Source organism: Scyliorhinus torazame, chromosome 4 (assembly GCF_047496885.1).
Source record: "Scyliorhinus torazame isolate Kashiwa2021f chromosome 4, sScyTor2.1, whole genome shotgun sequence".
Classification (NCBI taxonomy): Eukaryota; Metazoa; Chordata; class Chondrichthyes; order Carcharhiniformes; family Scyliorhinidae; genus Scyliorhinus; species Scyliorhinus torazame.
Window position 1 is genome coordinate 68,619,405 of NC_092710.1, and position 23,721 is coordinate 68,643,125.

General features: G+C 45.1%; 1 pseudogene; it reads left to right on the forward strand.

Annotated features, from left to right (window-relative positions):
* The first annotated feature begins 987 nt into the window (after positions 1-987).
* LOC140411387 (uncharacterized) overlaps positions 988-23,721 on the forward strand; it is a 36,997-nt pseudogene continuing 14,263 nt past the window's right edge.

Here is a 23,721-nt window from a genome sequence, read left to right on the forward strand (position 1 = left end):
ACGATAACGGGTTCAAGTTTGGACCCCCCAGGAGGGAACCTTTACGTGAGGGGCTGGGCGAAACTCAGAGAGAGAGGGAGAAAGAAAGATGTTTGAACAGGTAGGGGACAAGGATTTGTAAAGCCACCAAAATAGGTAATGGAAAGCTGCACCAGAGACAGGCTTTCGAAAAAGTGGTTAACACTTCTGCCTCACGGCACCAAAGATCTGAGTTTGATCCCGGGTCACTGTCCATGTGGAGTTTGCATACTCCCCCCGTGTCTGCGTGGGTCTCACCCCCAGAACACAAAGATGTGCAGGATCTAGTGGATTGTCCTTCAATTGGATTTTTAAAAAGAATGCATCTGAAAGAAAAGAGCAGCATATGGGAACACTATCAGCTGAAGGTTCCTGTTCAAGCCACACATCATCCTGACTTGGAAATATATCGCTGTTCCTTCATGTCGCTGGGTCATAATCCTGAAACCCCCTCCCTGAAAGCACTGTGGATGTCCCTACACCACATGGACTGCAGCAGTCCACATGGACTCACCTTTCCAACGACAATTGGGGATAATGAATAAATGTTGGCTACCCAGTGACGCCCACAGCCCGTGAATAAATTTTTAAAGGATTGAGAACAAAAGAAGACTAATTTCACAGTCGCAAAAGTGGCAGAGGTGACCTGAGGGAATGGTTAGGATCTGGAATGCACTGTCTGAGAAGTGGATTCAAATTCAATCAAGACCTTTAAAGGAGAATTGAGGGAGAACGAATATGTAAGGAAGTAGCTCTCGCAAGGGCGGCATTGTGGCACAGTAGGAATTCGATGGCTCTGTGAAACCTCCTTCTGCATTGTTGGAATCATTGATGGATTATATAATTAATAGAGACATCCTCCCACAATCCCCCGCGCCCCAGAAACCACTCTATCAATCTCGCTAATTTCCCCAGGGGGTGTGAGTGCGCATGCTCCCCAGGCCACCCGCGGGGCATTCTGGGCGGCTCCTTTGTTTTGAGTCGGACTCGGTGGGAACGGGAGAAGAAGCCGGGAAACGGCGGCGAGAATGGGGGAGGGGCTGCAGCATCGCTTCAATGGTCACCCCCTATCCCCGACGCCCATACCTTCCCGTCAACCCGGGGTAATGTTGGAGAGGGGCCATTGATTGTCCTGGCAAGAGGAGCTCAGAGGCAGGAGGGGCAAAGGCAGCAGCGAGTTGTGTCCCCAATCTGGGAGGGATTGAGGACTGGAATTTGAGTCAGCCAGTCAGGGGAATCAGTGTGAACCCCTGGGAAATCATTCAGCTCTTCTAAATTCAATGAGTATTTATTTTATCAATAAAACAATTTGACAGTTTTCAGTTTTATTCTTCTAACATACTCTTTATCATTTCAATCCCAGGATATCGCTGGGGTAGTATCTCAAGGCAGTGCCCTTAGCCCAACCATCTTCCGCTGCTTCATCAAGAACCTTTCTTCCATCATAAGTCAAAGTTGGAAATATATCAGCGTTCCTTCACTGTCACTGGGACAAAATCCTGGAAATTCCATCTGAACAGCATCTACACAATGAGTATTGCAGGAGTTTAAGAAAGTGGTTCACCTCCACCTTCGCCAGAGCAATTGTGGATATGCAACAAATACTGGGCCTTGGCAGTGACACCCACGTCCAATAAACAAATTATGAAAAGTTGAGTAACTGGAATTGTCTGTTCGGAATTTCCAACCTGTATTGACTTTTGTAAACTCCTTTGACAGGATATTCAAATAGTTGGATTTGCAGACGGGAAATTTAAACCAGACATAACATCAAGATCTTGCAGATCTGTTCAATGCACCAGGAGCTAGATATCATTCAACATTTATGCGGAAGGAGAAATGTTTTAACCAATTGCACAGCCTATAAAAGCATTCCACTATGCAAAGTAGGACTAAATAATGTGTGAACGAAGCTTGAACTGATCATCCAACCTGGAGAGACACAAGGACACCAGCATCATGGAAAAACCGTGGAAATGTGGCGAATGTGGAAAGGGATTTGGTTCCCCATCAAAGCTGGAAATTCATCAACGCAGTCACACTGGGGAGAGGCCATTCACCTGCACTATGTGTGGGAAGGGATTCACTAATTCATCCAACCTTTTGCGACACCAGCATATTCACACTGAGCAGAGTTTAATCATCTGCTCTGTGTGTGGAAAGGCAATCAGTCATTCATCAAACTTTCTGAGACACCAACAAACTCACAGTGAAGAGAGGCCATTCACCTGCTCTGTGTGTGGGAAGGGATTCACTCAGTCATCTTACCTGCTTTCGCATCAGCGCATTCACACAAGGGAGAGTCTGTTCAGCTGTTCCTTGTGTGGGGAGGGATTTAATCGATTACCCAGGTTCCTGAAACATCAGCGCCTTCACACTGGGGAGAGTCCGTACACCTGCTTTATCTGTGGGAAGGGATTTAATCGGCCATCCAAACTACTGACACATGAGCGAATTCACACTGGGGAAAGGCCATTCTCCTGCTCTATGTGTGGGAAGGGTTTCACTAATTCATCTGACCTGCTGACACACCAGCGGGTTCACACTGGGGAAAGGCCTTTCATCTGCTCTGTGTGTGGGAAGGGATTCATGCGATCATCCCACCTTCAGACACATCAGCTCGTTCATTCTGATCAGAGACCTTTTAAATGTTCTGACTGTGAAAAGACATTTAAAGATGAAAATGATTTACAGACACACCAGCAAGTTCACACTGGGGAGAGCTCATTCCCCTGCTCTGTGTGAGGGTAAGGAATCACTCGATTATATTCCTGGCTGACACACCAGCGAGTGCAGAAGTGACTGAAAGGGTTGGATTCTGGAGGCACTGTTGTTGTTCATCATCTTCAGGATTGAATTATTTCATTCTGACAGTTTGAGATTGATTTTGCTGATGTTAATAAAGCAGATACATGGGCTGCTCTTTACTATTCTAGATAAAAGTCAAATAACATCTCAAGCTTTGTGTTATACACATTGTTGTGGATTTTTATATTTCCCTGGTGAGTTTTTAACATTACCTGGCTAGAGCTCAGAAAGGACAATCTGGGGAAAGAATCATACAACTGGAACAGAACCTCAACCTGAACACATTCCTTCAGGACCACACAGAGGAACAAACGGCACTTTGGTCTTTCTCATCTCTCTTCACTGACAGAAGAGTCCCTGTTTGGGTTAATCTTCAGGTGTGTAAGAAATGTGTCCCAGCTGCTTCTGTGCAGCATGTACCATCTCAAGATGATCAAGATCAGGCTATGGATTCCATGGCCACAGAGAGATATGGACTGAAAAATACCAACTACCTGGAACTCTAACCCTCTGATTTGTAACCATCGTGTTTCAAAGCTCCCAGGCACAGAGCTGAAGCTCTTTTACAACTGTGGGTGTGCAACCTGAGTCAGACAGACTGGAAACGTGCTGTTAAATCAGAGATTGGTGTAAAACTGTGCTCTCTGCTGACTGAACCTGAAATGGCAGGATTCAATTGCCAGTTTAAAATGACCATGGTGATTGTTCTCTGTAGTTTTAAAGGTATTTTTGTGACAGTCCTGAATCAACAACTTTAATTCAACATCAACAATTTGTATTGATATGGCAACAATAACAAAGGGAACATAGCAGCTAAAAATAAATAGTTTAAAATCTGTCTTAAAATAACACATGGAGGTGTCAGGAAGACACTTTAGCTGCTGGAACAATTAAACAACAATCATTTAATCTCCAGCTAAAGTGTCTTAGATCCCAGGGTTTTGTTGCAGTTTTCCTCGGTATTTACTGTACCTCCCAATTTATTCATTAGCTGATTCATAAATGAGACAGCTCATCACTTCCCTGCGTCATTATTTAGTCTATTAATGAATTAAAGATTTAATGAGTCGAGTAAAAAAGTTTAGTGAATTGGAAATTCTTATCTGTGATTTGCTGTCACTCTGCTCCAAAATTTTTTAATTGGACTTCCGATTTCTGAGTCCAAATGGTTGATGTACAAAGAACAAAGAAAAGTTACAGCACAGGAACTGGCCCTTCGGCCTCCAAGTCTGCACCGACCATGCTGCCCGTCTAAACTAAAATCTTCTCCACTTCCTGGGTCCGTATCCCTCTATTCCCATCTTACTCATTCATTTGTCAAGATGCCCCTTAAACGTCACGATCATCCCTGCTTCCACCACCTCCTCCGGCAGCGAGTTCCAGGCACCCACTACCCTCTATGTAAAAAAACTTGCCTCGTACATCTCCTCTAAACCTTGCTCCACGCACCTTACACCTATGCCCCCAAGTAATTGACCCCTCTACCCTGGGAAAATGTCTCTGACTATCCACTCTGTCTATGCCCCACATAATGAAGATTGTGAATAACTGTGATCCCAGCATTGCTTCTGTGGAATTCCACTTCGCACCTCTTACCAGACCGAGTAGCTGCTCTCAACCTCTTCTCGTGCTTTGTAACCAACTTGTTATTCACAACAATATGTACAATCCACAAGGTGAACAAGATCAGGCCATGTGGAGTGAAGAGCCAGGCAGCAGAATGGATGGAAAGATGGCTACAAAACAGATAACAGAGGGTTAGATTTACAGTGAGTTTGCAGCCATCTTTCCATCCATTCTGCTGCGTTGTCTAACCTTCGAAAAGACCATCAATATAAGATGAATTAGCATAATCTCTAACACCACGAGGAAAGTAGAAGGTGTAATTATCCTGGGCTGTTAACTGTATTTTACACTATCTCCCACGGGGGCTGATCATACAGGGTGCCACTAGACTGCTCATTGTTAGTGCTTTGTTGTTGCTTCTGTCCCAGATGTTGTTCAATCTGAATTTAAGCTTCAGTGAAAATGGTGGAATTGGATGGTCAAAACTGCTTACAGTCCCTGCAAGGTAATGTTGAGTCATAAGAATTTTTACAACACGCTGGGGTCCGCGGCAGCGATCAACCATCTACCTATTCTAATCTCATTTTCCAGCTCTTGGTCCATAGCCTTATACGCTCTGGCATTTCAAGTGCTCATCTGAATATTTATTAAATATTGAGTGTCTTGGGTTACAGGAAGATATAGATGGGATTGTCCAATGGGTAGAAAAGTGGCAGGCGGAATTTAACCCTGAAAAGTGTGAGCTAATACACCTTGGAAGGATGATGTGGAGATGCCGGCGTTGGACTCGGGTGAGCACAGTAAGAAGTCTTACAACACCAAGTTAAAATCCAACAGGTTTGTTTCAAACACTAGCTTTCGGAGCACTGCTCCTTCCTCAGGATTCACCTGAGGAAGGAGCAGTGCTCTGAAAGCTAGTGTCTGAAACAAACCAGTAGGACTTTAACCTGGTGTTGTAAGACTTCTTACTTTGGAAGGAGTAATTTGACAAGGAAGTATTCAATGAATGGCCTGACACTACAAAAGTCTGAGAACAAAGGGACCTGAGCATGTTTCTCCATAGGTCTCTGAAGGCAGAAGGGCAGGTTAATAGTGTGGTGAAAAGGGCATATGGGATGCTTGCCGTTATCAATCGAGACATAGTTTACTAAAGCAGGGAGGTCATGTTGGAGTTCTTTAGAACTTTGGTGAGGCCACAGCTGGAATACTCTATACAATTCTGTGTGCCACATTATAGGAAGGATGTGATTGCACTGGAGTGGGTGCATAGGCGATTCACCAGGTTGTTGGTGGGATGGAACATTTAAGTTGTGAAGAGAGGTTGGATGGGCTTGGATTGTTTTCACTGGAGTAAAGAAGACTGTGGGGAGACCTGATTGAGGTATACAAAATTATGAGGGGTATGGACAGGGTGGATAGGAGGCAGCTGTTCCCCTTTGTTGAAGGGTCAGTTATGAGGGGACACAAGTTCAAGGTGAGGGGCAGGAGATTTAGGGGGGATTAAAGGAAAAAACCTTTTTACAAGAGGGTGGTGATGATCTAAAATGCACTGCGTGGGAGGGTGATAGAGGCGGATGTCATAACATTCGAAACTATGGGGAAGGGTGTGGCGCAGTGATATTGTCACTGTACTAGTAATCCAGAGACCGTGGGTAATGCTCTGGGGACCCGGGTGTGAATTCCATCCTAGCAGATGATGAAATTTGAATTCAATGAAAATCTTGAATTAAATATAGTTATTGCAGCTGGCGCAATGGTTAACATGGTTGCCTCACAGCACCAGAGACCCGGGTTAAATACTGGCCTCAGGTGATTGTGTGGCGTTTGCAATTTCTCCCCATGTCTGCGTGGGTTTCCTCCGGATGCACCTGTTTCCTCCCACTGTCCAAAGATCTGCAGGTTAGGTGAATTGGCCGTGACAAATTGCCCCCTAGTATCAAAATGGTTAGGTGGGATTACTGGGTTACGGGGATAGGTTGGAGCGTGGATCTAGTAGGGATGTTCTTTCCGAGGATCAGTGCAGACTCGATGCGCCAAATGGCCTCCTTCTGCACTGAGATATTTTAAGTGCTGGCAAATGGGATTAGGTAGACGGATCAGTTGTTTTTCATGCATCGATGCAAACTTCATGGGCTGAGGGCCTCTTCTGCACTGTGATTCTGTGAAATGTTATCAGGTTTCCTGCCTCTACCGCCCTCTCATGCAGAGAGTTCCAGATTTCATAGAATTTACAGTGCAGAAGGACTGCATTTCATCCTCTGGATGAAAATATTTTCCTCAAATCCTGTCTCAATCTCCTCCTCCATACCTTAAATCTATGCTCGCTGATTATTGATCCCTTCACAAAGGGGAAAAGTTATTTCTTATCCACCCCATCTATGCCCTTCATAATGTTATACACCTCAATCAGGTTCCCCCTCAGCCTCACTGCTCTATGGAAAATTACCCCAAACTCTCCCCACAGCCGAAACGCTTCAGCCCAGGTAACAACCTGGTGAAGCTGCTCCGCACCCTTTCTCGTACGATCACATGCTTCCTATAGTGTTTCCACCAGAACTGCTTAAAGGACTCGATCTGTGGTCCAATCAGTGTTTTATACAGCTGCATCATAACCTCCCTGCTATTATATTCTATGCCTCTGCTAATAAAGGCAGGTATCCCATCTGCCTTCTTAACCATCTCTCCTGCTGTCTTCAGGGGTCTATGGACATGCACACCAAAGTTCCTCTGATCCTCTACTTCCTAGGATCCTACCATTCATTGTATAGTCCCTAACCTTTATGATTCTGCCAAAATGCATTATGGCACACTTTTCAGCATTAAATTCCATTTGCCACTGTTCTGCCCATCTAACCAGCCTAGTTTATATTTCCTGTAATCTCAATATTTACCACCACACCAATTTTTCATTAAAAATTTTTTTTTTCGAGTACCCAATTCATTTTTTCCAATTAAGGGGCAACTTTAGCATGGTTAATCCACCAACCCTGCACATCTTTGGGTTGTGAAGGCGAAACCCACGGAACATGGAGAGAATGTGCAAACTCCACCCAGACAGTGACCCAGAGCCGGGATCGAACCTGGGACCTCGGTGCCCACACCCACCAATTTATGTATCATCTGCAAACGTACTGATCATGCCTCCTACATTCACGTCCAAATCATTCATATACGCTACCAACAGACATGTACCTAATACCGATCCCTGCAGAACACCACTGGCTTCCCACAGGTTTGCAGTCACAAAATTACACTTCGACCATCACCCTCTACCTCCTGCCACTGAGCCAATTTTGGATCCAATTCATCAAATTGTCCTGGATCCCCTGGGCTCTTACCTTCTTGACTAGTCTCCCATGCAAAACGTTGTCAAAAGCCTACTGAAGTCCATGTAGAACACATCAAGTGCACTACTCTCATCTACTCACCTCGCCACCTTCTTGAAAAATGCAATCAAATTTCTGAGACATGATGTCCCTTGAACAAAGCCATGCTGACGATCCTTCATTAATCCTTGCCTCCACAATGGAGATTAGTTCTGTCCCTCAGAATCTTTTCCAATAATTGCTTGACCACTGAAGTTAAACTCACTGGCCTTTAATTTTCTGGTTTTATCCCAACCACCCTTCTTGAATAAACTGTCCTCCAGTCCTCTGGCATCTCTCCTGTGGCCAGAGAAGGTTTGAAAATTATTCTCAGAGCCTCTTCCATCTCCTCCCCCACGTCCCACAGCAGCCTGGGATATATCTCATCTGGGCCTCGTATTTATCCATTTTAAATATGCTAAAGCCTTTAATACCTCTTCCATCTCAATGTTAATTTGTTCAAGTATATCACAGTCCCCATCACGCACATGTTTTCATGCTCCCTTTTCATTGTCCTAATTTCCTTTTTTAAGTAACCCCCTATACTTTCTGTACTCTTCTCAGTCTTCCGTTGTTTTGAGCCCTTGGTATTTGATACAAGCCGCCCTTTTTTTTCATATCCAACCCTGAATATCCCTTGATATCCAGGATTCTCTGGACTTGTTGCTTCACCTTTCCGGGAATATGTTGGCCCTGTACTCTCTCTATTTCCTTTTTGAATGAATCCCACTGCTCTGATGTAGATTTCCCAATAGTTAGCTGCTCCCAGTAAACTTATCCTATTAAAATTGGCCTTTCTCCAATTTAGAACCTTGATTTCCGAATTGAATTTAGAATTGAACTTCTGTAACATTGTGGCCCTTACCCCCAGTATTAGTCAGGCTGGTTGGTATGAGGCAGTGACGAATGTGATATAAAATAGTAAATTTAAATATTAGTTACAGTAATGTAGATGTAGGCCAGTTTAATTCTAGTGTGTTCACAAAAGACAAAGGATTTCAGCAAGCATGGCAAGGAAGGGGGGAGGGGTGTCTGGTAGAGGAGGAGAAAAGGATGCTGGGTAACAAGAGGCCAGGGTTAAGGAATGAGAAGTGAGCCAATTAGGATGTATGGCCAGGTCAGGAGGGGTATAGGATGACCTATGGGAATCGTGTATGTGAAACTTGATGCCATTTGAATGTATTTGTAGAGATTCCTTTGTCTCCAATAGCACTCGGTTCGGAAGACCCAGGAGGCAGCTTGTGTTCTGGGGTTTTGTGAAGCGAGTCAGACTTGCAAGTTGGTTAAAAATAAATAATACTATGCCTACAAATCCATCTCGAGTTTTATTGAGGCCAGACTGACGGGTAAAGAATTCAACATTTGCCAGCAGAATGTTGTCCACCTGATCAGACATGTAGAGTCCCCATGTGGGTCTGAAAGTGTGAGTGTGTCTGTGTGTTTTTTAAGTAAAATCTACACAGCCAGGCCCAATTTCCTTTGGAATAACAAGAAGTGATTGCTGCTTTCCAGACTGATTCCTTTCCCCTCACTATTCTCCTCAGATAATTGACAAATTTCCTGTCTACAGCATCCTCTGAGACACTTACCGTCTTCATCGAGAGTTCCATTTGTCTTACAAGCAGATAGCAATGGCATAGCTCCTATCACATCATCAGATCTGAAATAAGCAAAATACTGTGGATGCTTGAATCTGAAACAAGAACAGAGGATGCTGGAAAAACCTATCAGGTCTGGCATCATCTGCAAAAAAGTAGAGTTAATATTAAGATAAAACAGGCTCTTAACTCAGATAGAGATATGGACAGCATGGTAGCACAGTGGGTAGCACTGTTGCTTCACAGCTCCAGGGTCCCAGGTTCGATTTCGGGCCTGGGTCACTGTCTGTGTGGAGTCTGCACGTTCTTTCTGTGTCTGCGTGGGTTTTCTCCAGGTGCTCCAGTTTCCTCCCACAAGCCCCAAAAGATGTGCTGTTAGGTGAACTGGATATTCTGAATTCTCCCTCTGTGTCCCCGAACAGGTGCCGGAATGTGGCGACTAGGGGCTTTTCACAGTAACTTCATTGCAGTGTTAATGTAAGCCTACTTGTGACAATAAAGATTGTTGTTATATAGATAGGTTCTTGATTTAAAAAAAAAATGTGTTCATGGGATGTGGGCGATGCTGACTGGACCAGCATTCATTGCCCATCCTTGAAGGCACTTAAGAATCAACCACATTGCTGTGGGTCTGGATCACCTGCAGGCCAGGCCACGTAAGGATGGCAGATTTCCTTTCCTCAACGGACATTAGTGAACCAGATGGGTTTTTACAAAAATCGATTCATGATTGTCATTAGACTTTTAATACCAGGCTATTATTGAATTCAAATTCCAGCAACTGCCCAAGTGGTATTTGAACTCTGGGTCTCTGGATTACTAGTCCAATAAAAATATCACTACGCTACTGCCTACCCTAATAGGAGGATTCTCTCTATGCGGATGCTGCCAAAACTACTGTGTTTTTTCAGCATCCTCATAGACATAGAATTTACAGTACAGAAGGAGGCCATTCGGACCATCGAGTCTGCACCGGTCCTTGAAACGTGCACCCTACCCAAGCCCACAGCTCCATCCTATCCCCATAACCCAGTAATCCCACCTAATCCTTTTGGACACTAAGAGCAATTTAGCATGGCCAATCCACCTACCTGCACTGTGGGAGGAAACAGACGCAGACACGTGGAGAACGTGCGGACTCTCCAGACAGGGACCAAGCTGGAATCGAGCCTGGAGCTTTGAAGCAACAGTGCTAACCACGCTGCTACCGTGCCGTCCTCTTCTTGTATCAATTCCAAAATACTGCCAGTCTGATTTTAATTCCTGGTTTAATGCACTGGTCCATATCTTCCTCCCCCATATCAATCCATATTCACATTTGAGTTGTATATTTGTACATAATTTCTAATGTAGAAAACTTTCAATCTTCTTTAAACCTGATTCAGCATGTAGACGACAGAGATAGTCTTTGAGGTCAATAGTTACTTTGTATTCAGTGTTTTCTGAATGATGACGGTATTAACCTTCTCTCCTGTCCTAACTCTCCTGTCCTAACCAGGCACTCTCCTTGTTCTAATGAGCACGTTTACTGTCTGACCAGTTATTCCAGAAGACATGGAATTATTTGTGAATTGTTTCATGTTGCCACATTTTACTGACAAATGTTGAAATGTTTGCTCCACTCCCACAGATATCATGTTTAAAGCCACAAACAAAAAGGTCCAGTTTTTCCCTGGGGTTTTTTGTGAAATTAGTTTTCAAAATGTTGCAAAGTTTCAGCCAATGAGGGAGATCCTGCAGAGCCCCACCCATCATACATTTCAGTTGATTGGAGGGCTGACCACATCAACTCGGTCCTCCGTTTGTTCTTCCATTTCCTATTGGTCCTGGGCTTCCGTCAATCACTCTACGGACAGTGTGATTTCGAGCACGCGCAACGCGGCTGCAGGAGATGGTCATTCGTCCGCCGGAGCAGTGTCGGAGGCTTAGCGCCTGCACAATGTTATAGATCAGTGAGTGGAGGATGGTTCACATCAGAGGATGGGGAGGACAGTGAATCAGAGGTTACACTTTGAACTCAAATTAATAAGACTCTGATCTCTGGGAAGGAATGGAACCCTGGGAAGAGGTAGGGAGGCATTGAATTTATTGTCAGTCTGCACAAGGGAGCTGGAGATCTGAGTTGAAGAGAGAGAGGTTGAAAAATGAGAGTGGAGGAAAGAAATGGTGAGATGGATTTGCTTATCAGTCCAGGGAGGAGGGTGAGTCTGTGGGACGGGGATATACAGCTTTTGGGGAACAAGAGAGGAAAAAATATTCCATAGGAACTAGAATCATCTATTCTGAATTTTACTCAGACATCTTGTCTCATGTTAGACCAGCGAATTCACACTGAGGAGGCCATTCAGCTGCATTCACATTGCAGAGGTTTAGGCCTTCATTTGGCCTCAATATACACCAGCGGCTTCACACTGGTGAGAAGCCATTCACTTGTTCTCTGTGTGGGAAGGGATTCACTCATTCATCTGGCCTTAAGTCACACCAGCAAATTCACTCTGGAGTGAAGCTATTCAGTTGCACTTCCTGTAGAAAGAGCTTCCAGCATTCATCCACCCTGGTTGAGCACCAGCGAGTCCACACAGGGCAGAAGCTATTCACTTGCTCTGTGTGTAGGCAGGGATTTACTCACTCAGCCAGTCTGCTGAGGCACCAGCAGGTTCACACTGGGGAGAGGCCGCTCAGCTGCAATTCCTGTGGAAAGAGTTTCTGACAGCCATCCACCCTCATTGCACACCAACAAATTCACACTGGGGAGAGAACATTCACCTGCTCCGTTTGTGGGAAGGGATTCACTTTGGCATTTGTCCTCAAATCACACCAGCAAATTCACACTGAGGAGAAGCCATTCAGCTGCACTGACTGTGGAAAGAGTTTCAGGTGTTCAACTGCTCTTCTGGCACACCAACGTGTTCAGCTGCTCTGTGTGTGGGAAGAGAATCACTAAGCCTTCAACCTAGTCACACATGAGTAAGTTCATAAGTGACTGCAGGGGTTGAATTCTGCTGTTATTGTTCCAATCCAGGATTGTTAGTCTGACAATATTTGGTTTGTTTCTGCAGATGTTTATAACCTCAGAGCTTTGACAAAGTCATCCAGACTCGAAACATTAGCTCCCTTCTCTCTCCACACATGCTGTCAGACCTGCTGAGATTTCCAGTATTTTCTGTTTTTGTTAATAACCTCATAATTGGCTGGTTTAATATTCTGAAGGTATCACTGATTTTTGCGGCTGCAATGTCCCTTTTTAAACACGCTACTGTAATCTTCTCAATTGAAGAACTTTGCTGGATGGTAGGATCTGTTTCATAGGACATGGGTGACAGAAGAATCAACAACATCAGAAAATAAAGGTGACAGAGTAGATGTCACAATAGCTTTGTCCAACAAAGTCCCTCAGTCTCATCCACTCTCGTGATAACCTTCCCTGTACTTCAGTTTTTACAGCTCCACGTCTAACTGTTTCAGAGTGAGGAATTGTGTGAAACAGTCTTCTCCATGCTCTTGACCGTCCCAGATGATATGGAAGGAATTTCCCTGCAAACTAGGGCAGACAGTAAACTCTACAATCTGTCCAGGCTGAAAGTGAAGACACAAATACAGAATCTTCATCAGAGAATTCCTGTCATTGCTCACACATAAATTCATACTACAAATACTCCGATTGTCTCTCCCACAGGGAGGATTGTCTGTCCCAGAGGGAGAGTGGCTGTCTCTCAAATGCCTGTAACTTGTTCTTCCTTTCTGCAAGCATCACAAAAAACATAGTTTGGGTTCATGGTGTTGTCAAGCAGTTGTGACAAAATGAAAATCAAGGAATCGAATAATTGGGAATGTGTTTTGATGGGTGTAGGATTAAAAGGAGCAAACAATTATAAAATAGGAATTGGGTAGAGAGCCAAATTGGCTAAGGTGAAGGAACTGAGGTTTTCGATATGCGAATTAGCCTAGCAACACCTTAAAACAGATATTTATCTAAGAGAAGTGGATAACCAGAAGACCATAAGACATAGGAGCGGATGTAAGGCCATTCGGCCCATCGACTCCACTCCACCATTCAATCATGGCTGATTTCAACTCCATTTACCTGCTCTCTCTCCATCGCCCTTCATTCCTCGAGAAATCAAGAATTTATCAACTTCGGTCTTAAAGACACTCAACGTCCCGGCCTCCACCGCCCTCTGTGGCAATGAATTCCACAGACCAACCACTCTCTGGCTGAAGACATTTCTCCTCATCTCTGTTCTAAAGTAACTCCCTTTCATTCTAAGGCTGTGCCCCCGGGTCCTAGTCTACCCTGCTAATGGAAACAACTTCCCTACGTCCACCCTATCTAAGGCATTCATTATCTTCTAAGTTTCGATTAGATCTTCCCTCAACCTCCTAAACTCCAATGAATATAATCCCAGGATCCTCAGACGTTCATCGTATGTTAGGCCTACCATTCCTGGGATCATCCATGTGGATCTCCGCTGGACCCGCTCCAGTGCCAGTATGTCCTTCCTGAGGTGTGGGGCCCAAAATTGCTCACAGTATTCTAAATGGGGCATAACTAATGCTTTATAAAGCTTCAGAAGTGCATCCCTGCTTTTATATTCCAAGCCTCTTGAGATAAATGACAACATTGCATTTGCTTTCTTAATTACGGACTCAACCTGCAAGTTTACCTTTCGATAAATCTGGACTAGGACTCCCAAGTCCCTTTGCACTTCAGCATTATGAATTTTGTCATCGTTTAGAAAATAGTCCATGCCTCTATTCTTTTTTCCAAAGTGCAAGACCTCGCACTTGCCCACGTTGAATTACATCAGCCATTTCTTGGACCACTCTCCTAAACTGTCTAAATCTTTCTGCAGCCTCCCCACCTCCTCAATACTACCTGCCCCTCCACCTATCTTTGTATCATCGGCAAACTTAGCCAGAATGCCCCCAGTCCCATCATCTAGATCGTTAATATATAAAGAGAACAGCTGAGGCCCCAACACTGAACCCTGCGGGACACCACTCGTCACCGGTTGCCATTCCGAAAAAGAACCTTTTATCCCAACTCTCTGCCTTCTGCCTGACAGCCAATCGTCAATCCATGTTAGTACCTTGCCTCGAATACCATGGGCCCTTATTTTACTCAGCAGTCTCCCGTGAGGCACCTTATCAAAGGCCTTTTGGAAGTCAAGATAGATAACACCCATTGGCTCTCCTTGGTCTAACCTATTTGTTATCTCTTCAAAGAACTCTAACAGGTTTGTCAGGCATGCCCTCCCCTTACTAAATCCATGCTGACTTGTCCTAATCCGACCCTACACTTCCAAGAATTTAGAAATCTCATCCTTAACAATGGATTCTAGAATCTTGCCAACAACCGAGGTTAGGCTAATTGGCCTATAATTTTCCATCTTTTTCCTTGTTCCCTTCTTCAACAAGGGGGTTACAACAGCGATTTTCCAATCCTCTGGGACTTTCCCTGACTCCAGTGAATTTTGAAAGATCATAACTAACGCCTCCACTAGTTCTTCAGCTATCTCCTTTAGAACTCTAGGATGTAGCCCATCTGGGCCCGGAGATTTATCAATTTTTAGACCTCTTAGTTTCTCTAGCACTTTCTCCTTTGTGATGGCTACCATATTCAACTCTGCCCCCTGACTCTCCTGAATTGTTGGGATATTACTCATGTCTTCTACTGTGAAGACTGACGCAAAGTACGAAATTAGTTCCTCAGCTATTTCCTTGTCTCCCATCACTAGATTACCAGCGTCATTTTGGAGCAGCCCAATGTCTACTTTTGCCTCCCATTTGTTTTTAATGTATTTAAATAAACTTTTACTATCATTCCTAATGTTACTGGCTAGCCTACCTTCATATTTGATCCTCTCTTTCCTTATTTCTCTCTTTGTTATCCTCTGTTTGTTTTTGTAGCCTTCCCAATCTTCTGACTTCCCACTACTCTTTGCCACATTGTAGGCTCTTTTGCTTTGATGCATTCCCTAACTTCCTTTGTCAGCCATGGCTGCCTAATCCCCCCTCTGATAACCTTTATTTTCTTTGGGGTGAACCTCTGTACTGTGTCCTCAATTACTCCCAGAAACTCCTGCCATTGCTGTTCTACTGTCTTTCCTATGAGGCTCTGCTCCGTCGATTTTCGTCGGTTCCTCCCTCATGCCCCTTTGTTACCTTTATTTAACTGTAACACCTTTACATCTGATTCTACCTTCTTTCTTTCAAATTGGAGATTGAATTCTACCATATTATGATCACTGCCTCCTAAATGTTCCCTTACTTTAAGATCTTTAATCAAGTCTGGCTCATTACATAACACTAAGTCCAGAATGGCCTGTTCCCTCGTGGGCTCCATCACAAGCTGTTCCAAAAAGCCCTCCTGTAAACATTCAATGAATTCCCTTTCCTTGGGTCCACTGGCAGCATTATTTACCCAGTCCACTTGCATATTGAAGTCCCCCATGATCACTGTGACCTTGCCTTTCTGACATGCACTTTCTATTTCGTGGTACATTTTGTGCCCCTTGGTCCTGACCACTGTTAGGAGGCCTGTACATAACTCCCATTATGTTTTTTTTGCCTTTGTGGTTTCTCAACTCTACCCACACAGACTCCACATCATCTGACCCTATGTCGTTTAGTGGGATTGATTTAATTTCATTCCTAATTAACAAGGCAACCACGCCCCCTCTGCCCACCTCTCTGTCTTTTCGATAGGTTGTGAATCCCTGGATGTTTAAATGCCAGTCCTGAACCCCCTGCAACCACGTCTCTGTGATGCCTACCACATCATACCTGCCAGTCACAATCTGGGCCACAAGCTCATCTACCTTGTTCCGTACACTGCGCGCATTTAAATATAGCACCTTTACTTCTCTATTGACTGTCCCTTTTTGTTTTCTTAATGTGGTGGACCTTGGTTTACTGAGCTTTTCCATACACTGTGTCATATTTTGTGGGATGGGAACTATCGTAATCTCTCCTGAGTTCTGTCTTTTCGTGCTTTTTTGTATTCCTAAGCAGCTACGCTTCCCACTGATTACTTCACCTCTTGGTTCCCTGACTTTCCCTTTCCCCCCAATCTCTAGTTTAAAGTCCTATTGACCACCCTATTTACTCTTTTCGCCAGAACACTGGTCCCAGCTCGGTTCAGGTGGAGACAATCCCAACGGTATAGGTCCCCCCTGTCCCAAAACTGATGCCAATGTCCCATGAAAAGGAACCCCTCTTTCCCACACCACTCTTTCAGCCACGTGTTAACTTCCCTTATTCTTGCCTCCCTATGCCAATTTGCACGTGGCTCGGGCAGTAATCCGGAGATTATAACCCTTGAGGACCTGTTTTTTAATTTGAATCCTAGCTCTTTATAATCTCTAAACAGGTCCTGTTTTCTAGACTTGCCTATGTTGTTGGTACCGACATGGACCACAACAACTGGATCCTCCCCCTCCCTCTCCAGTATCCTTTCAAGCCGGTCAGAGATGTCCCGCACCCTAGCACCGGGCAGGCAACATACCATGCGGGACTCTTTATCCTGCTCACAAAGCATACTATCTATCCCCCTGATAATAGAATGCCCTACAACTACAACTTGCCTATTTACTCCCTCCCCTTGAATGGCCTGCTGAACCATGGTGCCTTGGTCAGCTGACTCATCCTTCCTGCAGCCCTGTTCGCCATCCACACAGGGAGCAAGTGCCTCATACCTGTTGGACAGGGTCAAGGGCTGAGGCTCCTGAGTTCCTGACTGCTGGTTCCCTTTACCTGCCTGACTTGCAGTCATGCCCTGCTGTCCCTGGCCACTGGCAGGATTTAAACTACTTACTCTGACAGGTGTGACTGCCTCCTGAAACACAGTGTCCAGGAAAGTTTCCCCCTCCCGGATGTGCCTCAGTGTTTGAAGCTCAGACTCCAACTCAACAACTCTGAGCCGAAGCTCTTCGAGCAGCCAACACTTACTGCAGATGTGGTCGCTGCAGCTCGCAATGGGATCTGCCAGCTCCCACATCAAGCAGCTCAAGCACATCACCTGACCAGCCATCGCTAATTAATTAATTAGTTTAATTTAAGTTTACGAGTTTAGCTGTGTTTTTTTTTTAAATTTGGGGCAGAATTGCTATCAACCAATCAGATCACAGCTTCCCTCTGACGTCATTTATTTGGGAAAAACTGGAAAACAGGAAGTTACCGTTAGGTTTTTATACTCACAGAGACTGCTCCTCCTCCGAACGGCTCCCGAAATTAGGCCCGAAGAAAGAGAGAGAAGAAAACAGTCGGGAAAAAGCACCTTCTCCCACTCTTCACTGAATTACCTCACTGCACCAAATTACCAAGTTTCAAATTCTCACTCTGTCTGTGTCTCTTTGACCAGCGCAACGCTAACAATAGGACATAGAAAATCAGGTGTTAAAGCAAGGATGGTAAAGTTCAAAAGAGAAGATAAGGGTGAGTTTCCCACTTAAAAGGGTGAGCTCATGTAAGAAATGTCATTAACGGGGACCTTTAACACAGGTAATCCAGATTTTAAAAAGTTTTATCAGTGGCAGAGTTTATCCTATATAGAGACCTGGTCCAAGATCACGGTATGGCATGGTGGCACAGTAGTTAGCACTGTTGCTTCGCAGCACCAGGGACCCGGGTTCAATTCCCGCTTGGGTCACTGTCTGTGTGGAGTCTGCACCTTCTCCTCGTGTCTGCATGGGTTTCCCCTGGGGTGCTCCTGCTTCCTGCCACAAGTTCCGAAAGACGTGCTTGTTAGATGAATTGAACATTCTGAATTCTCCCTCAGTGTACCCGAATAGGCACCAGAGTGTGGGGATTAGGGGTTTTCACAGTAACTTCATTGCAGCGTTAATGTATTTCTTTTTAATTTAAAGTACCCAATTATTATTTTTTTCCAATTAAGGGGCAATTTAACATGGCCAATCCACCTACCCTGCACATTTTTGGGTTGTGAGGGTGAGACGCACACAGACACGGGGAGAATGTGCAAACTCCACACCGACAGTGACCAGGGGAGGGGGCAGTGTTAACGTAATCCTACTTGTGACACTAATAAAGATTATTATCACAGCTGTACACAGAAAGATTATGGAGAAATCATGTTTGCCATTTTTCTCTATTCCAAGCCAGAAACAATCCCTCAAGAGGCATAGGTGTGGCAACTATTGCTGGATTGTGCTTGTACTTTAAAGCCTATAGGATGTTGTTTGGGGAGGTTCAGCTCTGTTCAAATCCTGAGGGTTAGCACTTGGGGTGACTGCGAGGTTACTGCATTGGGTCCCATAAGAGGGCAGACTGTAAGGGTAGAATGAGGTTCTCAGGAATGCGTTCATTCCTGTCTCATGAGGAATGAAGAGCCTCTCACTTTGGAAAACACAACTGAACTGTGCGTCAAACCCCACACTCAGGAAGAACTCTGAGGACCGAGGGGTAAAGCTCTATTTAACATTATTTCCACTTGTCTCGGAAGTTTTATCTCTCAGGAATATGTGTGTAGGGCTGTGAAATGGGAGAATAATGAGTGTACCCTGTGGGTGTGTGCTTGTCACGCTAATTGTAGGCTTCACTCTAATCAGCTGTGCCTCATCTGTCACAAGAGGCATTCAATTGCTTGATATGCAATTTCACCCTTCATTGAGAAGTCAGTTGTGCCATTGAACCCTGCAGAGCTAAAGTTCACTGCCATTGATTGGAGTTCTGGACATCCTCGTCAACCTCCTCCTGGGCTTGGCCAAACAGGTTCAGACAGTGGGCGACAGGGCTACTTTCATGGCCGTGTCCCTGGAGAGGTAGCATAGTGTCCATGGGCACTATCATGGCCTTCTGAGCCCGCTGGGTCGCAGGGACCGGGGTGCATTATTGGTCCTCTTAATCACATTTTCATTTTATGTTTTAAGTTTCATTTGTGATTTGTTTTTCTTTTAAAGGTAGTATCCCTTTAAGGGGCTGCCCCTTTTAATTTGTCCCTCAGTTTATTTTATTTGGTTTCCACCAAAACAGTTGAACCTCAAGCTCATACAAGAGTTTATATCACGCACGATACACTGATGTGAACCCCAATGCAAGGCTTCATGGTGAAATCTATCATCACTCAAATTGTTACAGGTCATGGTGGGGTATTCTTTGATTTGAGGTTTGGGGGGTAAGAGAGGCACATGACAGGTGGGCAACCCGCGAGTTGACTGGGTAAGAGATCACCTTGGCAGTGTGAAGGGTGGGTGAGGGGGTGCATTGAGAGACTGGAAACTTACTTTTGTAAGGGCCACGAAGAATCCAGCACCAGTTTTAAGGATACAAAGTAATAACATTTATTTACAATAACATATTATATATATATATATAAAGCAGCAACTTCCCTTGCTGCACACTCCTTCCTGCTGCTTCCAAACTGGCCAGCTTTATTTACACATTGAGTTTACTAATGGTTTCTCCGCCCCCCCTCATTGGGGAAGCTCATACTCCCATAGGATTGTGGGATTGTCATTAGTCCCCAGCCAATGGTAAGCAGGAAGGTTATAACACTTACCCTGTCCACATGAAGGTCATTCGTCTTTTTTCACCACTGTTGCCCTGTCCACTTCTGCAGGAGTTGGCACTAACTAAATCCCCTCGAACGTTACAACTGGCCCCGCCTTACCTGTTGATCGTAATTGTGTCTGCAGATTTTTCCTAATCTTGTAGGGGCAAGTGGGTACTGATGTTCCACCTCAAGGATGGAGTCACCAGCCTCTGCCGCTCCGCCCTCGCAATCCTTTCCATGTGCGCTTTGTAGAAAATTATCACCCCCTGATGACCACTCAAAGGGGTTCCCCACAACGTAGAAGGTGAGATAGACTCACTTTTATTACCTTTTATACATTCCCCAATAGCGAAAGGCCATGCGTTCGTAAAATATTTTATCTGCCAACAACACCTTATCCAATCTCCATGGCGGGCATTGGGAAGGACCTCACTAGTATCAAATCCACAAAATGTGGGGCATGTTCTGAAATCACAATTGCCAAATAGCTTGCTCTCTCCACCCAGGGGAGGAGAGATCTACCCACAACAAAAGGTCAATACATGAGTAAAGCTGATGGAATATGGGAAAAGAAAGAAAAATCTTTATCCTTCGAATGCAAAAACGTCACAAGTCTGCACTCCCCGTACCCCCATCTGCTGCATGAAAGTGAACAATGCTTTTGCCACACCTGATGGGAGTCAGATTTGGGCCTGAATCAATCCAATCTCGGATCTAAAACATGGATTGGGAAAGATTGTTATGGTGGTGGTTGCACCCATTTTCTTTGTATTGTATCTATGCATTGAAGTTAAATTGCTGCTTTTTTTTGGAGAGGGGCTATTCAGTGTTGGGAGTAGAGTGTTTAATTGTGCTGCACTCTGGTAGTTATGCTCTGTGCAGTGAATGAGAGATTGTTGAGGGTTGCGGTAGGGCAAGAGGTTGGCTCGAAAATGCTCTGTATGGGGACCATTTTGGGGTGATGTTCCTCCATTGGGTTGGGTGCGGGGGAGAAATGACCCGGGAGGGGCGGCACGGTGGTGCAGTGGTTAGCACTGCTGCCTCAAGGCGCCGAGAAACCGGGTTTGATCCCAGCGCGGGGGTCACTGTTCGTGTAGAGTTTGCATATTCTCCCTGTGTCTGCGTTGGTCTCACCCCACAACCAAAAGATAAGCAGGGTAGGTGGATTGGCCACCCTAAATTGCCCCATAATTGGGAAATAAAAGAATTGGGTACTCAAAATTTATTTTAAAAACGATGAATTGCCTGGAAGGAGGTCTGGAGAAAAGCAACTGTGGGGGGGGGGGGAGGTGCAGAAGGGATGGTAGAGGGGGTGGGGATGGTGGATTTTGGGGTTAGGGCCTTTACGTGGGAATCGCCACGCGAGCAAAAAATGCTCGTGAATTGCCCATTCCATTTAGAAAATCATCACCACAGTCAGTGGGGAGAGTCCATTCACCTGCTCAGAGTGTGGGAAGGGATTCACTCAGCCATCCCACCTGTTGGCACAAAGCTTGTTCACACCAAGGAGAGACTTTTTTAATTCCCAGACTACAGGAAGTACTACAAAGGTCCTAGGGATCTGATGACCCATCAATGTGTTCACATTAACGAGAGACCATTCAGGTGTTCTCACTGCGGAACTGTGTTCAGACGATCATCTGAATTCACCGTACGCCAGTGACTTCACACTGGTGCGAAGCCATTCACCTGCTCCAAGTGTGGAAGAGATTCATCAGGCATCCCATCTGCAGACATGTAAGCGATTTCACAAGTAACAGTGGTTACTTCTTATTAAAGAAGTTGTTTGTAGTATATATAAATGACCTGGAGGAAAATGTGGGTCGTCTGATCAGTAAGTTTGTGGATGACACGAAGATTGGTGGAGTTGGGCAGCACGGTAGCACAGTGCATAGCACTGTTGCTTCACAGTTTCAGAGTCCCAGGTTCGATTTCTGGCTTGGGTCACTGTCTGTGTGGAGTCTGCACGTTCTCCCTGCATCTGCGTGGGTTTCCTCCGGGTGCTCCGGTTTCCTCCCACAAGTCCTGAAAGACGTGCTGTTAGGTGAATTCTCCCTCTTGTGTACCCGACCAGGCACTGAAATGTGGTGACTAGGGGATTTTCACAGTAACTTCATTGCAGTGTTCATGTCAGCTACTTGTGACAATAAAGATAATATTATTATAGTTTCTGATAGTGGCGAGGATCGTCAGAGGATACAACAGGATATAGATAGATTGGAGACTTGGGCACAGAAATGGCAGGTGGAGTTTAATCCAGACAAAAGCGAGGTGATGCATTTTGAAGGATCAAATCTAGGTATGAATTATATTGTAAATGGCAGAACCCTTAGGAACATTAACATACAGAGGAATATGGGCGTGCAGCTCCATAGTTCCCTAAAAGTGTCAACACAGGTGGCCAAGGTGATTAAGAAGGAAAATGCATGCTTGCCTTCATCAGCAGGGGCAATGAGTACAGGAGTTGGGAAATAATGTTGCAGCTGTATAAAACCTTTGTTAGGCCGCATTTGGAATATTGCGTGCAGTTCTGGTCACCACATTATAAGAAGGACTTGGAAGCTTTGGAGAGAGAGCAAAGAAGGTTCACCAGGATGTTGCCTGGTCTTGAGGGTGTTGGCTGAGGACAGGTTGAATAAACTAGGATTGTTTTCACTGGAAAGACGAAGGCTGAGGGGAGACCTGTTAGAAGTCTACAAAATTATGACTGGGTGGATAGTCAGAGGCTTTTTCCAAGAGAGGATGTGTCAATTCCAAGGTGGCACATGTTCAAGATGAGAGGGCAGAGGTTTAAGGGAGATGTGCGGGGTGAGTTTTTAATTCAGAGAGTGGTGGGTGCCTGGAATTCAGTTCCAGATGATGTGGTGAAAACAGGCACATTAGCAACATTTAAGAGGCATCTGGGTGGGGACATGAATCAGGAGGAAATAGGGGGATACGGACTGAGTAAGGGCAGAAGATATTTTTTGTAATAATAATCTTTATTACTTCTACAATAAAAGTCCACGCTTCATCCGCCGTCTCAAAGTAGTGGTGCCTCCCTTGATATGTGACCCACAGTCTTGCCGGTTGCAGCATTCCAAACTTTATCTTTTTTTTGTGAAGTACCGCTTTGGCCCGATTAAAGCTCGCCCTCCTTCTCGCCACCTCCACACTCCAATCTTGATAGACGCGGATCACCGCGTTCTCCCATTTACTACACCGAGTTTTCTTCGCCCATCTAAGGACCATTTCTCTATCCTTAAAACGGAGAAATCTCACCACTATGGCTCTGGGAGCTTCTCCTGCTCTCGGTCCTCGCACCATAACTCGGTATGCTCCCTCCACCTCCAATGGACCCGTCGGGGCCTCCACTCCCATTAACGAGTGCAGCATCGTGCTCACATATGCCCCGACGTCCGCCCCCTCCACACCTTCAGGAAGGCCAAGAATCCTCAAGTTGTTCCTCCTTGCGTTATTTTCCAGTGCCTCCAACCTCTCCACAGATCGTTTCTGGTGTGCCTCCTGTATCTCCGACTTCACCACCAGGCCCTGTATGTCGTTTTCATTCTCTGCTGCTTTCGCCTTCACGACCCGAAGCTCCTGCTCCTGGGTCTTTTGTTCCTCTTTCAGCCCTTCAATCGCCTGTAATATCGGGGCCAACAACTCTTTCTTCATTTCCTTTTTTATCTCCTCCATGCAGCGTTTCAAAAACTCTTGTTGTTCAGGGCCCCATATGAAACTGCCACCTTCCGACGCCATCTTGGTTTCTGCTTGCCTTCCTTGCCGTTGTTCCAAAGGATCCGCTGCAATCCGGCCACTTTCCTCTCCTTTTTCCATCCGTGTCCAGGGGGAACACCCTTCTGGTTTACCG